The following is a 20,342-nucleotide window of genomic DNA, read 5'->3' as shown; positions in this document are numbered from 1 at the left end:
CCTCCATCCCCGCACGCCCGCGCCGCCTCGTCTTTTCCGTCCGCCTGATATCATTCTGTCAGCTCGCCGCCGCGCTCTTTTTTCCATCATGCCCCTATTTCTTCCCTGGCCGTCTCCCGCCTTTTATTGGCGCTCTACATCGCACCTGTCATGTTCCCCTCGCTCGTTTCCATCCATCTTCTTGTCGCTCTCTTAATCCCCTCTCATTTGCTCTCGTCCCCCCACACCTCCACCCCCCCCCCCTCTCCATCCTTTCCTGTTCCGAGGGCCACTCCATTTCCGCTGGCTTCCCTCATTCATCCTGATTCATTCCATTCATCTCATCTATCCCGCAGTTTCCGCTACATATTCTGTGACGTCACATCATCTGACCAGAATTTTGTAGGGAACTAAAAAAAAAGTTGAACGCTCTACATTGAACTCCTTCCGCAAATGGACCAGGCTAATTTGCGAATAAGGGACGCGTCGTGCACGAGAAACTCTAGAAATACAAAAATCAGGATCCACCAGCAGATGTGATGTCTATGAAAATTGTCTTCACCTCCGTCAACTGGCCGACATTCTCCTCAAATAAAGATTTGCCATCATTTATATTGACCGTCTTCAACCTTTCCGATGATCATTTCTGGCAGATTCCCAAGCAGACCAGGAAGAAAAAGTCACTCTTAACATCAGCCACACCATCGGATGTTTGCTCAAGATCGTTTCCGAACCATCCGGTAATCGGGTCTTTGCTGGCTTTGATCGCCAGGAAAGGAAAAGTTCCGTTTTTGCTGATTCATCAGATTTTGTTCATTATTTATTTTTAAGTTTGACTCAAAGCTTGTGCAATACGGATTTTTACCATGGATTGTAATATTACCAAATATTTTGTGGTGCTTATTGGGCCCTAGTTCTGTGTAATGACCCAATTTTGTTGTTGTTGTTGATATATTTAGTAAGAATGGGCGAGTACCGATACCAGGCCACATTCCATGGTATTGGTACTCGTGACGGATATCGATACTGGTATCGGCCCCCGCTCTTGTGGCCGGTCAGCAACCGTCAGGAAGACTGGTGGGTTCCGTCTCATTTGTTTCCTGTGTGTGTCTCCTAATTTATTTATTTTAATTATTTAAAAAATAATAATAATAAGGTAAAACATGTTCATTTCATTACTTCCGGCAGCGCCATTTCGGTGTGCGTTACTGAGAATAAAACTCTTACTGTGAGTAATATCACCGATATCTGTGGCTCAATGTGTGTTATATTTGTTTGTAGCTCACGTAACTTCGCAGCGTTTAATCGCCTCGTTTACATTTGCCGCACACTTAATTGCCTCATTAACGTTGTTGAGCTGCGGTGCGAAAAATAGAACACCTCACAGATGCCAATTATAGCTCCTATACTTACTACATTATATTTGTAATGAATGGAGAACGTGAAACAGGAAACGGAAATACAGAGCCTTCCAAATTAAAAGCATGGATTTCAAAACAAGATCACACACTAAACAGCTTGAGGAATTCTTACAAAATTATTTGAAACTATCGTTTTGAATTGAATTCTGAATTGAATTGAAGTAACCACATATTTTGATTGGGACTTTTTTTCTTGTTTCATCTTATTTATTGATTTATTTTAATTCATTTTATTGGGGTGCACTATACAAAAATGACTTGCCATATGCGAAATATAATTGCCATTAATTTCATTCAATTTTAAGGAAATGTACTGTAGTTGGGATATATATTTCGTTTAAAAAAATGATCTTCATTGTTTTTTACGTATCATAAGTACTAATGGTGAGTATTGAAGATTTGAGCATTGATATCGGTGCTCCAAAAAAGTGGCATCGAACATTCCTACTATTTAGCCACCAAAATCACCCCTTCGCATCTTCCTCCACTTTTGTCTTCCGCACTCCTTCCCTGTATGACTCCACCTTGAGGTTTGGCAGCGGCCCCCCCCCTTCTTTATTTGCCCCCCCTCCCTCTCTTATCCGCAGCCTGAGCACAGAGCCCCATGTGTCGGAATCAATTAGGGCTGAGAGCCGTCGCCGCCGCTCTTTCACGGAGGTAAATATTAAACTGCAGCAAGCAGGGGGAAAAGAGGGGGATGGACCGAGGGTAGGGAGGTGTGTGTGTGTGTGTGTGTGGGGGGGGGGGCTCCGTCCCTAATCCACCGCATCGATCAGGCGGGGATGAGGGTAATATATTATTTTGACAAGATACGATCCTCCGACGCGCACCACTATCCCCGCCGATCGATTTCTTTTTTTCTTGCCTTTTCTCCCCCTCAGCGAGAGTGGGACGGAGTTTGTGTGTAGCCTACTTTGTGTGTGTGAGAGAGAGAGAGAGGGGGGGAGGGGGGGGGGGCGCAATAGGGTGCGCATGCATTTGTGCACTGGAGTGTGGATGCAGGGTGACAATAGGAACAGCATTAGGAAATGTGAGGAAGGGGATGAGGACGCTGGACAAACAAGCCGCTGTCTAAACAGCTAAATCACACACTAAAAAGATGGATGGAGAATGTGGGAAGTCCGTTGTTTTCCCCGCTTCCACCTATTGTAAAGTTAAGTGTCCTCCACTCCGACCCCCCCCCCCCCACCCCCCAAACCCAGCGCGTGGCCCCTCTGCTCGCCTCTATATCGCTTTGTAAACTGTGTCTAAATGCTAAATTCACGGATCAATTTTTTATTCAACCCCACCCTCTCCCTTTTCAGTGCCCCCCCCCCCCCTCCTCGTCCCCGTCCCCTCAAGCCTTCAAGTCATGCTGTCCTCCCATGATGAAGGGTGTCCTACCGGCCTTCTGTCTGCGTGTGTGTGCGTTCAAATGAAGTCCCGCAACAAAAAGAAGAAGCAGAACATTTGGTCAAAGGAATCAATAGAAAGTGACAGCGTGATACGTTGCAGCTTTTTTTATTTATTTATTTATTTTTGACAATGTCGACGAGATGCGCACTTAAGCTCTCCCGAGCTGCGATTTTGCAACTCTTGGCAGTACTTAGGTTTGGAGACGCTTTTAAGCCATTACGCTTTTTAACAAAAGCTTTGTTAGAACGCGACAAGCCATCCAGCGGAGCACTTTGCTCCCAAGACGTGATCGCTGCCTCACAATGTGTTTTTTTTTTGTTTGTTTTTTTGTGTGGAAAATTGCTCCGGAAAATTGCGAATCCGGTAGCGCGGTGGTTTAGTGACGAGCACGTCCGCCTCGCAGCTCTGTGGTTCTGGGTTTGAATCTGTGGGTTTTCTCCAGATACACATTCTTAAAAACACAACGTTGGCACGCTCCAACGATGCGCTAGGCTTGAAATCGCAGTTTGACCGGCAAAATTGGCATTTTGTGCCTCGTCTAAACACACCGAATAGCAAAACTGAGAATCAAACAGCTAGCTAACGACGACGTTCAGCTGGCTACTAGCGTGGCTAAATCCATTGCGGAGTCGCTCCCAAGTCAAGTCATCTTCAGTCATCGTCATCTCCGTGGCAGTGAATAAAAAAAAAAACCTTTCTGACACGTATCGTTCTCACAAAGGGATGACGGGGAAAGCCGGGCTAATTGCTAAGCTAAGCTAAGATTGACATGTTATCAAAAATGAATTGGGTGATACTTTTCACAGGCATGTGCGTTATCATGGAGCGAATCCAACTTTGAACAGCAAAATATATAATTTCTGGACTCTGGAGAGAAAATCTACTCAGCTAAACAGAACCAGAACCGGAAATGAATTACAATATGCTAGCCTACGCCGTACGTTAACCAGGAGGAGTGGCCTATAAGCTTAGAAGTATATTAATACAGAGTAAAATATTTATAATACAAGTAATGTTATTTGTTTCCATAATAGAGTCCTGACTTTTTGATTTACACTGAACTCATCTTTCTTTTTACAGAAAAAAGCTATTCATGTCGTTTTCGGTTGTGGATACACAGACCACGCTAATCGCTAATCCAATACTTTAAAATGTAACGAATCGATGGAGTTTAACCACATTAAAATAATGTATAAAGCTCATCATGAAATGTTACCAATTAACATGCAAATCAAATTCCCCCCCCCAAAAAGAAAGTGAGTACAAATGAAGGGGAACGGATATTTTTTTCCAAAGCTAAATACAGAACAAAATAAAAAGAAGGCTGTATTTCAACTCAAGGTGTCAGTTTGTGGAACAATCTGGATCATAAAACTAGATCATCTCAGTCTATTTGTATTTTTACAAAATGTATAAAAGCACTATCACTGGAAAAATATATTTAGCACAAGGTCATGCTATTGAATAATTTTGTTTAATTGCTACTTTGAAGGCATCTTGACTGCTTGCTGTCGTTTATTTTGTGTCGATCATTTTGTTTGGTGTTGATTATCACAAGTTTGACTTCTTTCTGTCCCCTTTCATTTCTTTTTTCTTTTAAAAAATGTTTTTTTTTTTTTTAATGAATTGAATAAATGTTCTCAAAATGACATTATAGTCGATATAAAATGGATGGCTGTGGAGAGGAACAGCAGCGTGGCTCGTAAATGCGAGACCACAAAATGCAGCTTTAAAGGATCTATAAAAATGAGCACAACAAAGTTGGGAATCCAATAAAATGCAAGTATGTCGATCAAGTCGTAACTAGAATGACAAGGTCAAACTGCTGCTTCAGGACCACGTTCTGAATGGACGGACGGAGACATTTTGATTGTGGGGACGACTGTGCCGTTCGTGAGTCCAATTTCAAAATGTCCGATGGGCCCATCCCAAGTTTGGCGGAACACCGGCTCAGAAAATGACAATTTGCATGTCTTTTTCTGCTATGCTTGCTAATTGGTCAAGAGTCGGAAAGACTGTTATGTCCCGCCCATTCGTGGGCACGCGACATTCCGCTGGGCTACCACAAGTAGTTATGGGAATATTTGGTCAGCTAATGCTGTCCTAGCGACAGGAATTTTTGGCCGGCAAATGCTTCACTGTTGGCCGGCTAACGGGAGCTAAAGGGAGTTTTCAAATTTGGACACCGGACCGGAGACACAAAGTAGCTTAGAGCTAGCTATGATGAGGCTAATTGCAACATAAATAGCTTTAAAATTGGACCAAAGAGGAAGAAAAAAAACATCCTTTCTTCTGCCGTTGGCCAGCGTACGGCACATGATCGCTGGAGGTTCAAGTAAGTTCTTTTCGATTGCAAAGGTTAGCCTGTCCGTGCAAAAGTGCTGTGCAAGTAAGTACACTCCACCTACCATTTTGATCAAAATGGATTTTTCATTTGTTGGACTATGACGTGTTTTTCAGCAAAAGTATAATGGCTGACCCATTCAAGTTGATTTGGTCATTTGGTGGCTGATGTCAATACGAATAGCGAATGTGGATCTTTGGCGCGAGTCCGAGTTCTAGAAGCAAGTTACTCAGGACAGGCTATTTTGACACTATTGAACTCATGTGTTCCCAAAAACGTATAAATATGTTCTATTTGAAATGTTTTAAGTGTCCCAAAGACGCATTTATACATTTTAATTTTTTATTGAAGGCTTTGATGCAGCCTCTCAACTGCAGAGAATGGTTGAAGAAATGGTAGTTATTACACAAACGGCCAGCAGGTGGCAGCAGAGTATACGAGATCAACCAGGGCCATGTTGCAAACAAACTCACTTTACCCACAGTTCTAAATAGATTTGTGAATAATGATGAAGCTTAGCTATATTCTAAGGCTAATTGCTGCAAAATGGAAACAGATAGAAATTAGCCCGAGTTCTGATGATTGCAAATGTCCAGAGACTAGTACACTTCATTCACTACTGGCTTGAATGCCTTGTTACCCAGAAGCCCCCCCCCCCCCCCCAAAACTTTACGCGCATTTCCGAGACGACGACGACATCGGGCGTTTGCTCTCACAACTCGTTTTCCGACCGACTTCTCTTTCTTTGCGTCCGGGCTTTGCTCCCATTGTGCCATTTTCTGCCACTTTGAAAGAGAGTCCGTACTGCAGCCCCCACCAAGTTGCCCCCCCCCCTGCTGCGAGGCAGACTAGCCTGGGTTGAGGAGAAAAGCAGGTGGGGAGGGGGGGGGGGGTGAGAGAGAGAGAGAGAGAGAGACGGGGTCAAGGTGAGCTCTAATACACTATTGATCGGCCCCAATTGAAAACCTGATGGAAATTTTACCTCCCTCCCCTCTGTTCCTCCTCATCTCTGTGTGACCCCCCCCTCGTACCCCCCCTTTCCTCCATCCACCTCTTTTTGCTTCCTCCTCTTCCGCTGAATGTCTTTCTCCACCACGCCGTCTTTTAATCACGCTCTTCGTCTCTTCCACTCCTCTTCTTCTCTTTAAATCTTTCCCCATCCCTCCCCACAGTTTCTGTCACTCCCCCCCCCTCTAGCCCCCCCCCCTCTAGCCCCCCCCCCCAACACATCTCCTCCTCTTCTGAGTGTGCATCAGATGGTCCATTTCTCACTAACCCAGTGCATATTGATCCCCGTGGCAGTGGCATGCGGGGCGAGGGGCTGCAGTGTATTAAACGCCACAAACGCTTTGGACGCGGGGGCCCCGGGACCGGTCGGCGGCCCATCGCGGTGGGGCTCCGTCGATAGCCGCCGCCTCCTGTCAGCAGCAGCCAAATGGCCTCTCAATCTGACACCAGCACCACTCAAATGAAGCCGGTCTTGACGGGCGGATGAGACGTTGAGCACTGCTCGAAAGTTGGAGCGGATTAGCGTCATTTTACACTAAGGTCAATGCGGTTCCGTTCTTTTAACGCTGCCGTGACGCATATCGCAAATTTGCCACTTGAGAACATAAAATTTAAAAAAAGTGGACGTTATAAATACTGCATCAACAATCTATACATCTCTGAGAAGCAGCCTAGCGATTAACACATACAATATGTACGCAAACACATGCAACCTTTTGTCTGCTAGCTTAATGCTAATGCTAACATGTAATGGGAAACGTGCATATAAACCTTTAAGCAACTGATATTTGAAAATACTGCATTTAGCTATTCAGCAACACTCAGTCATGTATTCTTTATCCTCTGCAAGGAGCTGATGTCCGTTTTTCTTCTATTGCCCCCTGGTGGACAAGTCGGCCAGCAGCTCAATGGCCATTCATGCAAAGTGAGATGAAAATTGTTTAATCAGTTTTATAATGATTACGTCATTACTATTTGTTTTCCTTAAGTACAATTTAAAAAGTGCTATTTTTTCTCATTAAATTTGTAACGTTTTTTTTTTCATGATCATTTCACTGGGAAAGATGATTTGAGATACAAGTGGTTTGAGTTATGAGCTTGGTCATGGAATGAATTACATTTGTATCTCAAGGCATTACTTTGGCGCCATCTTGTGGCATCTTGGTTGCATGGAACTACATTGAAGTGAATTGAGGAGCTTCACCGCTTACATTGACGAACTACACATTCAGTAATCATGCCCAAAAATGGACATTAAAAAATAAACCCTACAGCCGTTGCTTTCTGTAGGCATAAAAAGCAGGATTAAAGAGGATTTGACGATTAACAATCTTCAGCAAAAATTGTGCGGAGCTGAATTCTTAAATAGTATGCCAACATCTAATTAGGCTGACAGTGAAATTACACACAAATAAACAGAAGACAGAACAAAATAGAATCATAAAATGTACACAAAAAAAAAATCCACGAAAAAGCAGGAACATGATACTGGAACCGGCGACGGATGCGGTTTCCTGTATTTTCGTTTGTGATCATTATTTATCCGTTTTTAGTCCCACAGACCAACAACGGAACGGAGTGCAAACAAAATGAGGACTTAACAATGGCGTAGACACAAGATTACTCTCGCACTTTACCAGGCATGGCGACGCCTCGGCGAGTCGATGCAGTCGGCCGCTATCGCGGGTGGCAGATAAACGCGAGGAGCGCGCCTACGTGTGCGTTTGATTTATGTACCGTTGTGTCGGTGTCACGCTGGCGCCCGGCTATCGGCGCGTACCATCTCCCAATAGACACCGCAGCGCTACGGTGGCGGAGGGACCCCCGTGTCGACAGCACAGGTGATACACATCAGGAACATGAGAGCACGGATTGCGGCGGGAGGATTGCTGTCCTTTCAAAGACCACTTTGTCCTTCACTTGTTGTCTTTTGTCCTCCTTTTAACCTTCATTTTTAACATTGTTGACCATCATACAAGTGTGACCTTCTCCCACTATTTTGTTTTTTTAAACCGATCCAGGTTTGTGGTCCTGCTATTGTCCTGATTTTTTTTAAATAGCTAATAATAACTATTTTTGGTCTAACTCTCATTAATATTGGGTGTAATTTTACCGTCAACCACTAGATGGCGGCCTATTTATTTAGTTTAAGATGGTGTTAATTTGGAAGAAGACAAATGAAAATAGGAAGTAATTCAGCTCAGCTTAGTTTTTTTTTTGCTTAAGATGGATGGATGGATGGAAATCATCAATCCTGCTTTTTACGCCTACAGAAAGCGATAGCTGTAGGTTTATTTTAGAGTGTGCATCTTTGGGCATGGTTTCAGATGAATATTTTAAGTTTATTAGTTTACTGTTTACTTGTAACTGTTTGTACAATATTTTTGTGTTGTCATTCAGTTGGGTTAGTCAATGAACTCCATTTAATTGGGTCAAATGAATAACCCACAAAACAACCCGAAAATGAGTTGCTTTGTGGGTTATTAACTTAATTTTACACAACTTTTTCGGTTAGTACTAAAACTCAAAAAAGTTGGCTGGGTTCATTTTTGACCCAATTCAATTCGGTTTGTAATGAACCCCAAAAAGCTGGGACAAATGAATAAACCACAAAACAACCCCCCAAAATTGGGATGCTTTGTGGGTTATTCATTTGACCCAACTCTTTGGGTTAAATAACTCACAAAGTTGGCTTGGTTCATTTTTGACCCAATTCAGTTGGGTTAGTCAATGAACTCCATTGAATTGGGTCAAATGAATAAGACACAAAACAACCCCAAAATGGGTTGCTTTGCGGATTAATTTAATTTTACACAACTTTTTCGGCTATTACTGTAACTCAAAAGAGTTGACTTGGTTCATTGTTTACCCAATTCAATTGGGTTAGTCAATGAACCCAAAAAGTTGGGTCAAATGAATAAACAACCCCAGAAAATTGTGTTGCTTTGTGGTTTAACCCAACTCAAAAGTTGGGTCGTTCATTCTTGACCCAATTTGGGTTATTTTTGACCCATGTGATTGCATGGTTGTGCTTGTTCTTTTACGAACACCCAAATGAGTTGTGTTTGTCGTCCTCCTTTCCCGCCTGGTCGACCCTCTTCGTTCCCGCCCTCATCGTCCATTTCTTTCTCCGCTGAGGAAGGAATCAGTCTCACCTTAATTGCTCTTAAATCGGATTAATGACTGAGCGGGGACAAGTTGACTTCATCTCTCTTCTGGTAAGGCCCTCCCTCGCTCCCTCGCTCGCTCGCTCTCTTCACTCTCATGTATCACTCACGCAGCTACCACCACAACAATAAGACGTAAGGTAAGGAATCCGACATAAACACCACCAAGAGTTGCCCTTCTAGTTTGTTCACTCTAAAAACAGTTAAGTCAAAAGTAACCCAATTATGGATCAAAAATGGACCGATCCACTTTATGGGTCAATTTGACCCAACTTACTGGGTCGTTTCATACAAAATGACCCAATTTTTTGACCCAAGTAAATGATCTGACCAATATCTATGAGTTGTTTTACACTAAAAGACCAATTTCTTGACTCAAAGTAGAGGATCGGTCCATTTTTGACCCATAGTTGGGTTATTTTTGACCCAACTGTTTTTAGAGTGTTTTTTGGAAGAAAGAAGGGCAAAAGTGCACCTAATGCCGTAGACAAGGTCTTGGGATCAACACGGCAACTGGTGTCACGCTCGGTGATCACAAACATACACAGAACATAATGTTCAAAATGACATTGGCTAATGAGCCACATGCTGCTTCACCAAGTCTAAAGGCAGTTGCTGCGCATATCAATATACTTAACACTGAGCCACCTTGTGATCAAAACATACAATCGAGTACAGTTACTCGGAACAAAACGCTCAAAATGACAGTGGGTAAAGAGCCACATGCTGCTTCACCAAGTATAAAATGATACTGTCACACTTACACCAAGCACTGAGAAGTCACAAACATACACTCTAAAAACAGTTGGGTCAAAAGTAACCCAATTGTGGATCAATAAAGGACCGATGCACTTTATAGGTCAATTTGACCCAACTTTCTGGGTTGCAATATTCAAAATGACCCTCAAGTGATGGATCTGACCGATATTTATGAGTTGTTTTACACTAAAAGACCCATTTCTTGACTCAAAGTAGAGGATCGGCCCATTTTCGACCCATAGTTGGGTTATTTTTGACCCAACTGTTTTTAGAGTGCTCAATTGTTGACAAATCCGTGTGAATGTTTCAGAGGACAGGAGAGGAAAAACAAAGCCACATATTGCGTCACCAAGCCAAACGCGAGCTGTCACGCTTACTTGCACGTTTAAAACATGGAGCGGCCTCACCACCACAAACATACAAATGTGTACAGTTATTTGGAAATGTATGCTGAAAAACAAAAGGAAGAAGGAGGCCAGTCTGGTGGAGAGAAGGAGAAAAAAAAAATCTCATTTTCCTGTTGGTTGCACTCAGCTGCAGGCTGCCTAAACGCGCCACACGACGCCTCCGAACCTCTCACAGCTTTCTTTTGTTTCCTTCCAGCTCGGAGCTGCTGGCTGCAGTAGCAACAGCGCCCCCTGGAAAACCTTGAAAGGAGCAGTGTCACCGATCAACGTGAAATTCCCCGGTCGCGTCTTTCAGGACAGGACGCACAAAAAAATGTCAAGGACTCCGTTTTGAAAGGGAAGTCGGCCATTTTGATTTGAAGCAGCTGTTTCTATTTGGAGGGAGGCTTTTATTAGACTTTACGTGTAACGACTGCAAAGAACAGCGTTGACGTCGCAACTCCTCACAGAGGATAAAGAATATATGCTTGAGTACTGTTGTTTTGAATCAATGTCAGTCAAATATCAGTTGCATCAAGGGTTTTATATATATATATATATATATATATATATATATATATATATATATATATATATATATGTACTTTGTGTTACCATTAATCATCCATCCTGCCTTTTCATTTTATAAACAGCGTCGCACTAACCACGAATCCTCACATTAGACTATAGCTACGCTACGTGTATTTCTCGTAAGTTTCTGAGTTTTTTCTTGCAAATCTGCCACTTTATAAAGTAGCAAATTTGCCACTCATAAAGTGACAAATTTGAGAGTTTTTTTCTCTCGGAATATTGCCCCTGCCTGCTAAATTTTTTTTATTTATATGTAGCCCTAATACTTTATAAATATTTGCAACTTTATAAATATATAAATAAAAATTTACGAGTTTATACCGTGGCAAATTGGCAAGTTTTTTTTCCCGAATATTGCCCCAGCCCTCTAAAAAAAATAGATTTATACGTGGCCTTAATAGGCCCTTGTAGTTTTGCTTGGTATGACCATTTACTTAAAAATCCGGATTTGGGCAGAGATGGGAAAACCAGGTCCAGAAAGTTTGCCTGCCGCTTGAGTACAAGCGCCAAACTGTGGCAGGGTTTGGACTTTCTGGACCAGGATTTCTTCAAACTTACCCAGCATGTTCAATTGCTGATTTGTGGAGAGCAGAAAAAAAGTGGAATCAAACTTTTTGTCCGGTGAAAGAAGAGAGTCAATTTTTTTCATTTGGTAGACTTTGATGTCAAAAATATCCTTCTGCAGGTCTTGAAAAATCAGTAACGTCGCAGTGCTCTAAAATGGATGCCGCTACAATTGCGTTGCGTGCAAATGGCTGCCATTCAACGAGTTAAGCTAGTGGACGACACGCTAAGCTAAAAGCAAATGTTTGTTTTCCATCCACGTCTGCTTGGGAGTTTGACAGTCCATTCCGGCTGCCTCGCCTCCGGGATCAAGGCGTTTATCGGCCCTCCGTTCCTCGCGCCGCTTCAAAATGCCCGCGAGGACGATAACGGCGGCGGCGGCGGGGATTTGTCAAATTGCACGCCATTGATTAAGTGACCTTTCACGCCTCGCAGCCACTCCGCCAAACGCCGCCGAGCGCCGATGGCAGAGATAGATGGAAAGCTGACACTCTTATCATTGCGCTACAAGTTAGTACTTATGTGCAGACAAGAAGTAAGGAGCTGGGGGGGGGTTCTTCCAACCCCCCCGCCCCCGCCCCCCCACCACCACCAACCGCCCCCCCCAGCAATCCTCTCCACGTGTACCATGAGCGCAACCAGTAATGATCGCTGAATAATGAATAGTGAGATGCACATTTGAAGACGGGCCGAAGGGCTCATATCACACAGGAAGACTTACGGGAAAGTGTGTGTGTTGTGTGTGTGTGTGGTTCGGAAACCTTCACGGCTCCCATTTTCAGCGCTAATGGCCGCCGGCGCCGACGCAACCTTTGAGGAGTCGACTGCGACATCACACGGGCGAACGAGAGGCTGTTTTCAGACGTGAGCGACGTTTGTGTGGCGGCAGCCAACACAACTCACTTCAAAACAAACATGCCGGCGAGCGAGCAGATTCTTCCGAAACCAGGTTTCGGCCTGTCCCAGTTTACTCAAAAACTAGACATCAAAGACAATTACAAAAATAACTGCACAAGTTGTCCTTTGAAAAGTCCGCTTAGCTCAACGCTAACAAACCATGCAGAACGCCATTGCCGCGCTAACAGTCAGTTAGCATCTATGTGGATATTTGAACACAAAGGGAGTTGAATTGCTCACGTAGACAAACAATTCAACAATGCTCACGTGCATATATTCTTTATCCTCTGCAAAGAACGACTAATGTTACTGCAGTTTAGCGAGCCACTCACGGTAGTTGCCAAACTGAACAACTGGATTATCCTGCACACCAGAAGGATCCGCACGGTCACAATCAGTTCATCATGACGAACAAACTGTTCAGTTTTTTTTTCACATTCTATTTATTTATGTTACGATTGTAAAGTACAATTTAAAGGACATGTAGTTTGAAAATGAACACCGTCTATAAATATAGCAGAAAAACTCTCCTTAATTGTTGGATTAAAATGTAATACAGAAAAATGGAAAGTTCAATATTTTCGGGGTGGATCAAAATATGTATCGTGTATAATTGAGAATCCCCCAAAATTAAATATATATATATATATATGTATATTTTTTTTTTTTAAATTTTTTTAATTTTATTTAATTTTATTTATTTTTTTTACGCAAGTACAGCAGACAAGTCAGTAATTATAACTTTATCTGATTTTTTTTTGGACACGTATCTGGAGCCTACTTCTCCATCTTACACCAACTACGACTCACAAATGTCACAAAAAGAAGTACAAGTTCACCTTCTCTATTTCTTTATATAATAATTATTAATTTTTTTCAATAACCATAGTGGGTAATTGAAAACAACTCCTCACCACACTAGATTGATTTCTTCTTTTGGGATGAGGTCAAAAGTGAATTTAGAAAACATCCTGTTGACGAAACGCGAACACATTCACGAGGGAAGCAATAAATTGAAAATGTCGCTGTCAAAGTTTGCAGATTGTGCATCTTTTGTATTGTAAAATTATTGCATTTAAAAAATAAAAATCACGTGTCATGTTACTGTCCATTTTCATAAGGTGCTTTTTCCAGTTATGTTTGCTGGAATAATTCCATCTAATTGATTTCTTTCTTTTAGAAGTCCTGCATGCCAATGTGTGAGTTTTTATTTTTATTTTTGTGGTCTAATTTGTCTCTTCAAATTGACAGAAAGTGAAAGAAAGCAAAGTTGAAATGGGCTTGCCTTAGTTATATAAAAATGCAACATTCAAAATGTGATTTATGTGCAATTTGGCGTCACAACATTTGAGGTCTTTACTTTCTCTTTTAGTGCGATTCTTAATGCATGTTCGTTAAACATTATGACAATATCTGAGGCTTTTAAAACACATTTCATCATTTTTTACAATTGCACTCCAAATGGTCTCATGCGCATTCAATGTTGAATTATTGACACTTTCTAAAGCGGACTAAGAACATTTTGTGGTGATCGATGTCGAGACAAAAGAGCGTTTACGTGAAAAAGACGATTTCGGTAAGTTTGTCCTACCTGCAGCCTTGGCTCCGCGTCGCCCCGCCTCAGCGATGCACCTGAGGCCGAAGCCCGACCGCAGTCTGTCGGCCTCGCACGGGGAGGCGCTCGCCGCTTCGGCTCGGTTCGGATCAGGCTCGACAAACTTCGGCGTCTCTAAAAAAAAAAAAAAAAAAAAAAACACCATAAGGAACAAAAACAAACACAGGTAAGGTAGAAATTCGGTTAATTGAGAGAGAAAAAAAAGGGAAATTATTTTTTTGCGCTGCAAATAATTAAATGTTTATTATTATTATTGTCAGTAAATTACTTTTATTGACGTTTTTAATGTTTTATGACAGATAGAAAAAAACGTACTTTGCAGAAAATATATATTTTTGAATGTTTCAACTTAAAAAAAAAATCATTTAATTGTATTTTTGTTATGCATAATAAAACAGCACACAAGGAAACTCTCATAAACAAACAATATCTATTAAAAATATAAAGTTAACCTGTCTTAATCGATTTTTTTTAACTCCTCCATGCAGTCTGATTTTTTGGGGTCCAAAAAACAGATCGCTATGACGTCCTTCAAATGTTTGATTAAAAACATCAAGATTGTCTCAAATCAATTTCCTCGTTTTCTTCATTACTTTCCTGGCCAAGAAAAAAATATATTTTAGTTTTGGATCAATTATTTAATTTATTTTGCGGATGTTTTTGACTTTTCTCTCGCCAAAGGAAACGAAAGCGTGAGCGCGCATTGTTATTTGTGGGCCTCCCGACTGTCTCGTTGTGGACGCGCTCGGCCTGCAACAATTTCCAGCAGGCGCTAACGAGCCGCGCTTTCATCACGTGACACCGCTCAGGCACACCGCAACGCCTTCAAAAGGCGGGAAAGGAAGATGATGATGATGATGATGATTCCATGGATTCAATACCACATAACCCGACAGCAGCAGGAGGAAAAAAAACGAAGAAGAAGAAGCAGCAGGCCTTTAGGGGAAAAAAGAAACAACGAATAACCGCAGGGAAATAACTTTATAGTCAGTTTGTAATTGACGCAAAACAATCGCAGTCAAACTCAAATTTTTGTCAACACTCAAATGAATACGACGAATTGAATTAAGATGAAGTTATTAAGATCACTTTTTAGTCCGGCTAAAATGTCTTATTCTGTTCCATGGCAATTTCCACAAATAAATCCATGGGAAAAAAATAATTAAAAGGCACTACAATAATCAGTAAATAATAATTAAGAGTTATTGTGAGGCTTTAAAGGCCGCATGCCGATAACAGGAGCTCGACCATTCATTCGTATTCTATTTTTGCTTGAATTTCAATTCACTCCCAACTGATCGATACGTAAAAACAAATATGTTTGGGCAGTTTTCAATTTGTGTTGAAACTGACTGCCTTAAAAAACGTTTTCTAACGAAAAGTCCATAACAACAAAATAATGATAATCACATGAATAATAATAACGCTTGCTGTTGATATGCAATAATGATAATGACTGATTTTGCTGCGCGTTATTTATTTGCTGATAGTCCACGCGATATAAATATTCACCTTGTAAATTATTATTATTTTAAAATAAATTCCGGCTCTGCAACGTGGCCAATTTAGCAAACTGATGAAAAGTTGCTCATTGACAGCGTGTGTGTGTGAGAGGGAAAAAAAACACCAAGAAGAAGACTGTGGATTGAGTGCATCTATTGATTGGCCTCTTCATCTGCAATAGTTACATGCGTGTATCGATTGGTAAACACTGTTTATCTGCACGTATGCCGACACAAATCGTTGACGGGATCACACGCGCGCGCGCACACACACACACACACACACACGCACGCACACACGGTATGTTTCATGCATATGTATCAAAAGCTGCTTGGACGATAAACAAAACCGAAAGCAAACATCCCAATATTCTTTTTGGATTTCAATCCCACGAGTTAAAATATATATAAACAATTCGCGCTGAGTGGGCGAGGCGACTTTGAAAAGAAGATGAGTGCAAAAAAAAAAAGAAAAGTTGTGCAGCCACACACACACACACAAAAAAAGCATGAGAAATGAAACATTAATGCGTCAAAACATCACCGAGAAAGGCGCGAAATGTTTGCTTTGCGCGCTCGGTGTGCGCGTGCGTGTTGGCGGTGCGCGCGCGCGCGCGCATGTTTAATTGACTGATGGATGCAAGGCTGCGTGGAGGTGAGAGCTCCAACAAATGGACACACTTTAAGAGGCTAATCCGGGCCGAGGCGGACGGAGAACCGAACGCACCCTCCCACCAATTGCCCAATACGTAGCGCGTGCATTGAAACACACATGATCTACACGTGCGTGTGTTTTTGTATTTAAATCGGAATGAAGTCAATGTAAACGATCCCCGTCCAAATGAAAGCGATTCGCAATCGTGCGTAAATTACGCACAACTTTTTCCTTGCACTGCCAACCCCCCCCCCCCCCCCCCAAAAAAAAATAAATAAATAAATACATAAACTAACCACGCACAAACGGAACCGTCCAAATAAAAGACGCCGAAGCATCCGCACCTCCAAAACACGCGCGGCGCCTCACTCGGACTCACTCGCAACTTTTTCCTGACGCGCACAAGACAGAAGCGACGCGGAAAACGACGACAAAGCGAACGAGGTCAAGGCGCGGGAGCGGCGAAAAGGTCAAACTCACCTGCAGTTTTAGGGCTGCTGTGTTTTTTTTTTTTCACTCTCTCTCTCTCTCTCTCTCTCTCTATTGTTTCTTTCTTGTTTTTCTTTTTGGAGGGAAAGTGAGCAAAGCCGTCAGTCCATCCAAACGCGCGCGTCGAGAGGTAACACTCGACTAGCAAAACCTGAACCCGCCGAGGACAGCACACGGGAGGAGAGAGATGCAGCCAAGGAGGAGGAGGAGGGGGGAGAGGATGGATGGATGCGGGGAGGAGGAGGGACGAGGGGGGGGGGGGAGGATGGACCTCTCTCTCTCTTTCTTACGCGCGCGCGCGTGTGTGTGTGTGTTTGTGTGTGTGTAAGTAGTTAATTAGTAAATCCCCATCCGCGGTGCCTCGGGTCGGTTTGTTTTCCCCGGTCGACAAGCCGAGAGGAAGGAGAATTTGAAGTAGGATTCGACCCGTTTCCGCTCCCGTGTCTCATATATGAGGCCGGCAAGTGTGTGCGCGCCTGTGTGTGTGTGTGTGCGTGTGATTCTGCCTTCCGAAATGCCCCGTAGGGACGTTGAAGTTGTAGGTTCAAGGCCCCCAAAATAAGCAGCTTGTCTGGAGGGCATTTTCGCTCTCTTTAAGGCACCCACGTGGATTTTCTATTGGGTTTAAGTCTGGGTTTTAGCTTCTTACAGAACATTTTAATGGAACTGATGGTAGGTAGTTGGTTGTTTGACCTTTTTTTTTTCTTGTTGATGTTTTTTTTTCTGTCATGGGACTGTGTGTGTATTATAATAATAATAAAATATTTTTCTCCCACAGATTTTCTACTGGATTTTGGTCTGGGTTTTAATCGGGATGCACTGCTAACACTCAAAGTATTTCCATTCGAGTACTCGCTGGCACCAAGTACTGATACTTGATAATGCCATGCAATCTTGCAATTGGGATGAAAATGTATGGGTCTTACAAGGTGGGGGGGAAAAAGAGAATAAGTAATTCATAAAGTTACAGTTAACAGTTAAAAGGAGTGTGAAACATTGAGTCATAGATTTGTGTTGAGGTAACTGTCTGCCACTAGGTAGCATTAGTGTTTCATGTTGGACGTTGGTGACAGGAACAGTACGTTACTCTAAAAACAGTTGGGTCAAAAGTGGAACGATCCTCTACTTGGGTCAATTTGACCCAACTTTCTGGGTTGTTTTATACAAAATGACCCATTTCTTGACTCAAAGTTGGGTCAAATGAACCCAAGTAGAGGATCGTTCCACTATTGACCCAACTGTTTTTAGAGTGCTCATTGCAAATTCCAACTATAGTCAGTAGTCCTCAGTGCCACAAATACATATATTTTTTAATCACATTTATTATTGCTCAATTGTGTTATAGTGACTCCTTTGCACAATGTCGACCGTCAAATACATTTTTAAGTATTTTTGACATCGTATTTAATGCTTCTCTATGTCATCTAATGCCTTTATTTAAGCAAATTACATTTAATGACTTAAGTTTTTTTAAGGAGCAGCAGAACTCTGCAATCAATCAATCAACCAATCAATCAATCAATCAATCAATCAATCAATCACTCAATCAATCGAGTAGATGAGAAAGGAGCAAAATATTGAAGTCTCCATTGGTCATTTGGAGGGCATCATGTCGCAATTCTACAATTTGCCTTTGAAATGAAGTAAACAAGAAAAGTGTCGTTTTCTAACAGCCGATAGTTGGATCAACTTCAACTCTCCAGTCCCATCTAGTCGTCTCGCTCTGGTTTTCTCCTCACGTCACGGCTCCTTGCTGTTGAGCAATCGCAGACGGTCCGATGGCGCTCAACAAAAATGGGGCTGTTGCAAAAATGCCATCCAAGAGCCGATCTTCTCCTCCAATGAATTTCATGGCCAACAAAACCACCCGAAACAGTCAACGGTACATCCAAATGATGCACAATAAACATGAAGTGACAAAATATACAAATAAAAGAAAACGCTTTCCCACTAGGCTGCATTCAAAGCAGTTGTCACGTATTGCTGATTGCAGGATGCTGGAGGTCACAATAATGGTGGGAAAAGTTTTCTTATCCCACAAAAAGCTGCTATTTGAACAGGGGTGTGTAGACTTTTTGTATCTGTTGCATTTTTACTTTTGGGGAATTTTCTTTGAAAAAACTTGTGTTTTTTACAATATAACATGTGTGATAAAAATGTGTGATATTCTGTAAGATTCAACTTAAAATATGTTTAAATTAAATACATTGTGATATATATATATATATATATATATATATATATATATATATATATATATATATATAAGTTGCTTCATGTTTAAGATGAGATAGCTCTTAATATGAAAAGAAAAATGCACTGAGCTGTCACCAATGTCTTACAAATGCAATTATGCCATCTAGTGGCATAAAAATGACCTCAACACAAATCAATATCACACTCGTTTATTTTTACAGTAGTGTCCATCTTTTTAATTTTAACTAAATTTTTTTAAAATTATTATTAAATTACTGTGTGTGTAACTAAGAGATGCAGCCATATTTCTATTAGTTATTTTTTTTCTCTTTTATGTTAAGAGTATGAAAACTTAAAAAATATTTATTATTATTATTATTTTAGAACAGATATAAAATGTGTGTGTGTATATATATATATATATATATATATATATATATATATATAAATTATTATTATTATATGTAACATTTTAAATATTTGATATTTGTACATTATTGGGGGAGGATGTCTGACAAGCACCCCCCCCCCCCCCTGCCCCCCCCCCCCCCAAGGACAGGGAATGAGGGACTGCTTGCTGGAGAGCTGCCAGTTGGCTTTTCAAACATCAAACAAGCATGAGTGGAAGTGTGTGTGCGTGTGTGCGCACGTGAAATCCTTAAACGTGGCTAACGAGAGGTCGAGCCCCGTAGCGGCTGCAGGCTTTTTTTTTTTGTAGTTTTCACGCAAAACCCTGCGCCGCGCTGCGTTCGCTTCTAATGCATCCAGTGAGGAGTCGGCGAGGAGAAATGGCCGTCATCGACCCGGCCCTCAACACACTTTAATTGTTGAATTGATCACCGATGGGCCGCTCCATAATCAATTGGCTAAACCCGCCAAAGTCACTTGAGCGCAACGCTGGACTTCATATGACGAGCGGATCCGACGGGAGAGCAAAGTGGGGATTTGCGGACTCGAGTCCCGCAAGCGTTCAAAAACACAAATTGTCGTCGGGGAAAATTGAGTTGAATTTCTTGATTTGTCCGAGTTAGTCGAGCTCATTTTCATCGGAAGGCTCTTGGGATCAAATGTGGAGCATTTGGAAGACAAGCGTTTGGAGAAAAATAAGAGAAACAACTGGAAGAAGAAAAAGAGACGTCATTTCCGCTTTTCATTTTCTGTGGTTGATAAAAGACAAAATCGTCAAAATGTCACTCAGCACACTAACAAAGTCGTTTTTTTCCCTCCTCGCTCCAAAAGTCTGCTTCTTTGCTGCGTCGCCATGTTTGTTTACCGACCGCTACGTCATCGCCGGAGGAGTATCCTGCATCTGGTGTCCGGACGGACGCGTACGGGAAGCGTTTTGAAATCTTTCCACTCTGGAGCCCGATTTCA

At 41.9% G+C, this 20,342-nt stretch overlaps 1 protein-coding gene across 1 annotated transcript in view; it reads right to left on the bottom strand.

The window, feature by feature from the left end:
- erfl1 (Ets2 repressor factor like 1) overlaps positions 1–14,236 on the bottom strand; it is a 49,226-nt gene extending 34,990 nt beyond the window's left edge. The window contains exon 1 of the mRNA XM_077576010.1: positions 14,103–14,236. The gene's annotated coding sequence lies outside the window, so the exon portion shown is untranslated. The remainder of the gene's footprint in view (positions 1–14,102) is intronic.
- Positions 14,237–20,342: the final 6,106 nt, after the last annotated feature.

This window comes from Vanacampus margaritifer, chromosome 9 (assembly GCF_051991255.1).
Source record: "Vanacampus margaritifer isolate UIUO_Vmar chromosome 9, RoL_Vmar_1.0, whole genome shotgun sequence".
Lineage (NCBI taxonomy): Eukaryota > Metazoa > Chordata > Actinopteri > Syngnathiformes > Syngnathidae > Vanacampus > Vanacampus margaritifer.
The sequence above is the reverse complement of the archived record's forward strand: the minus strand, read 5'-3'. Positions and strand labels throughout refer to the sequence as shown.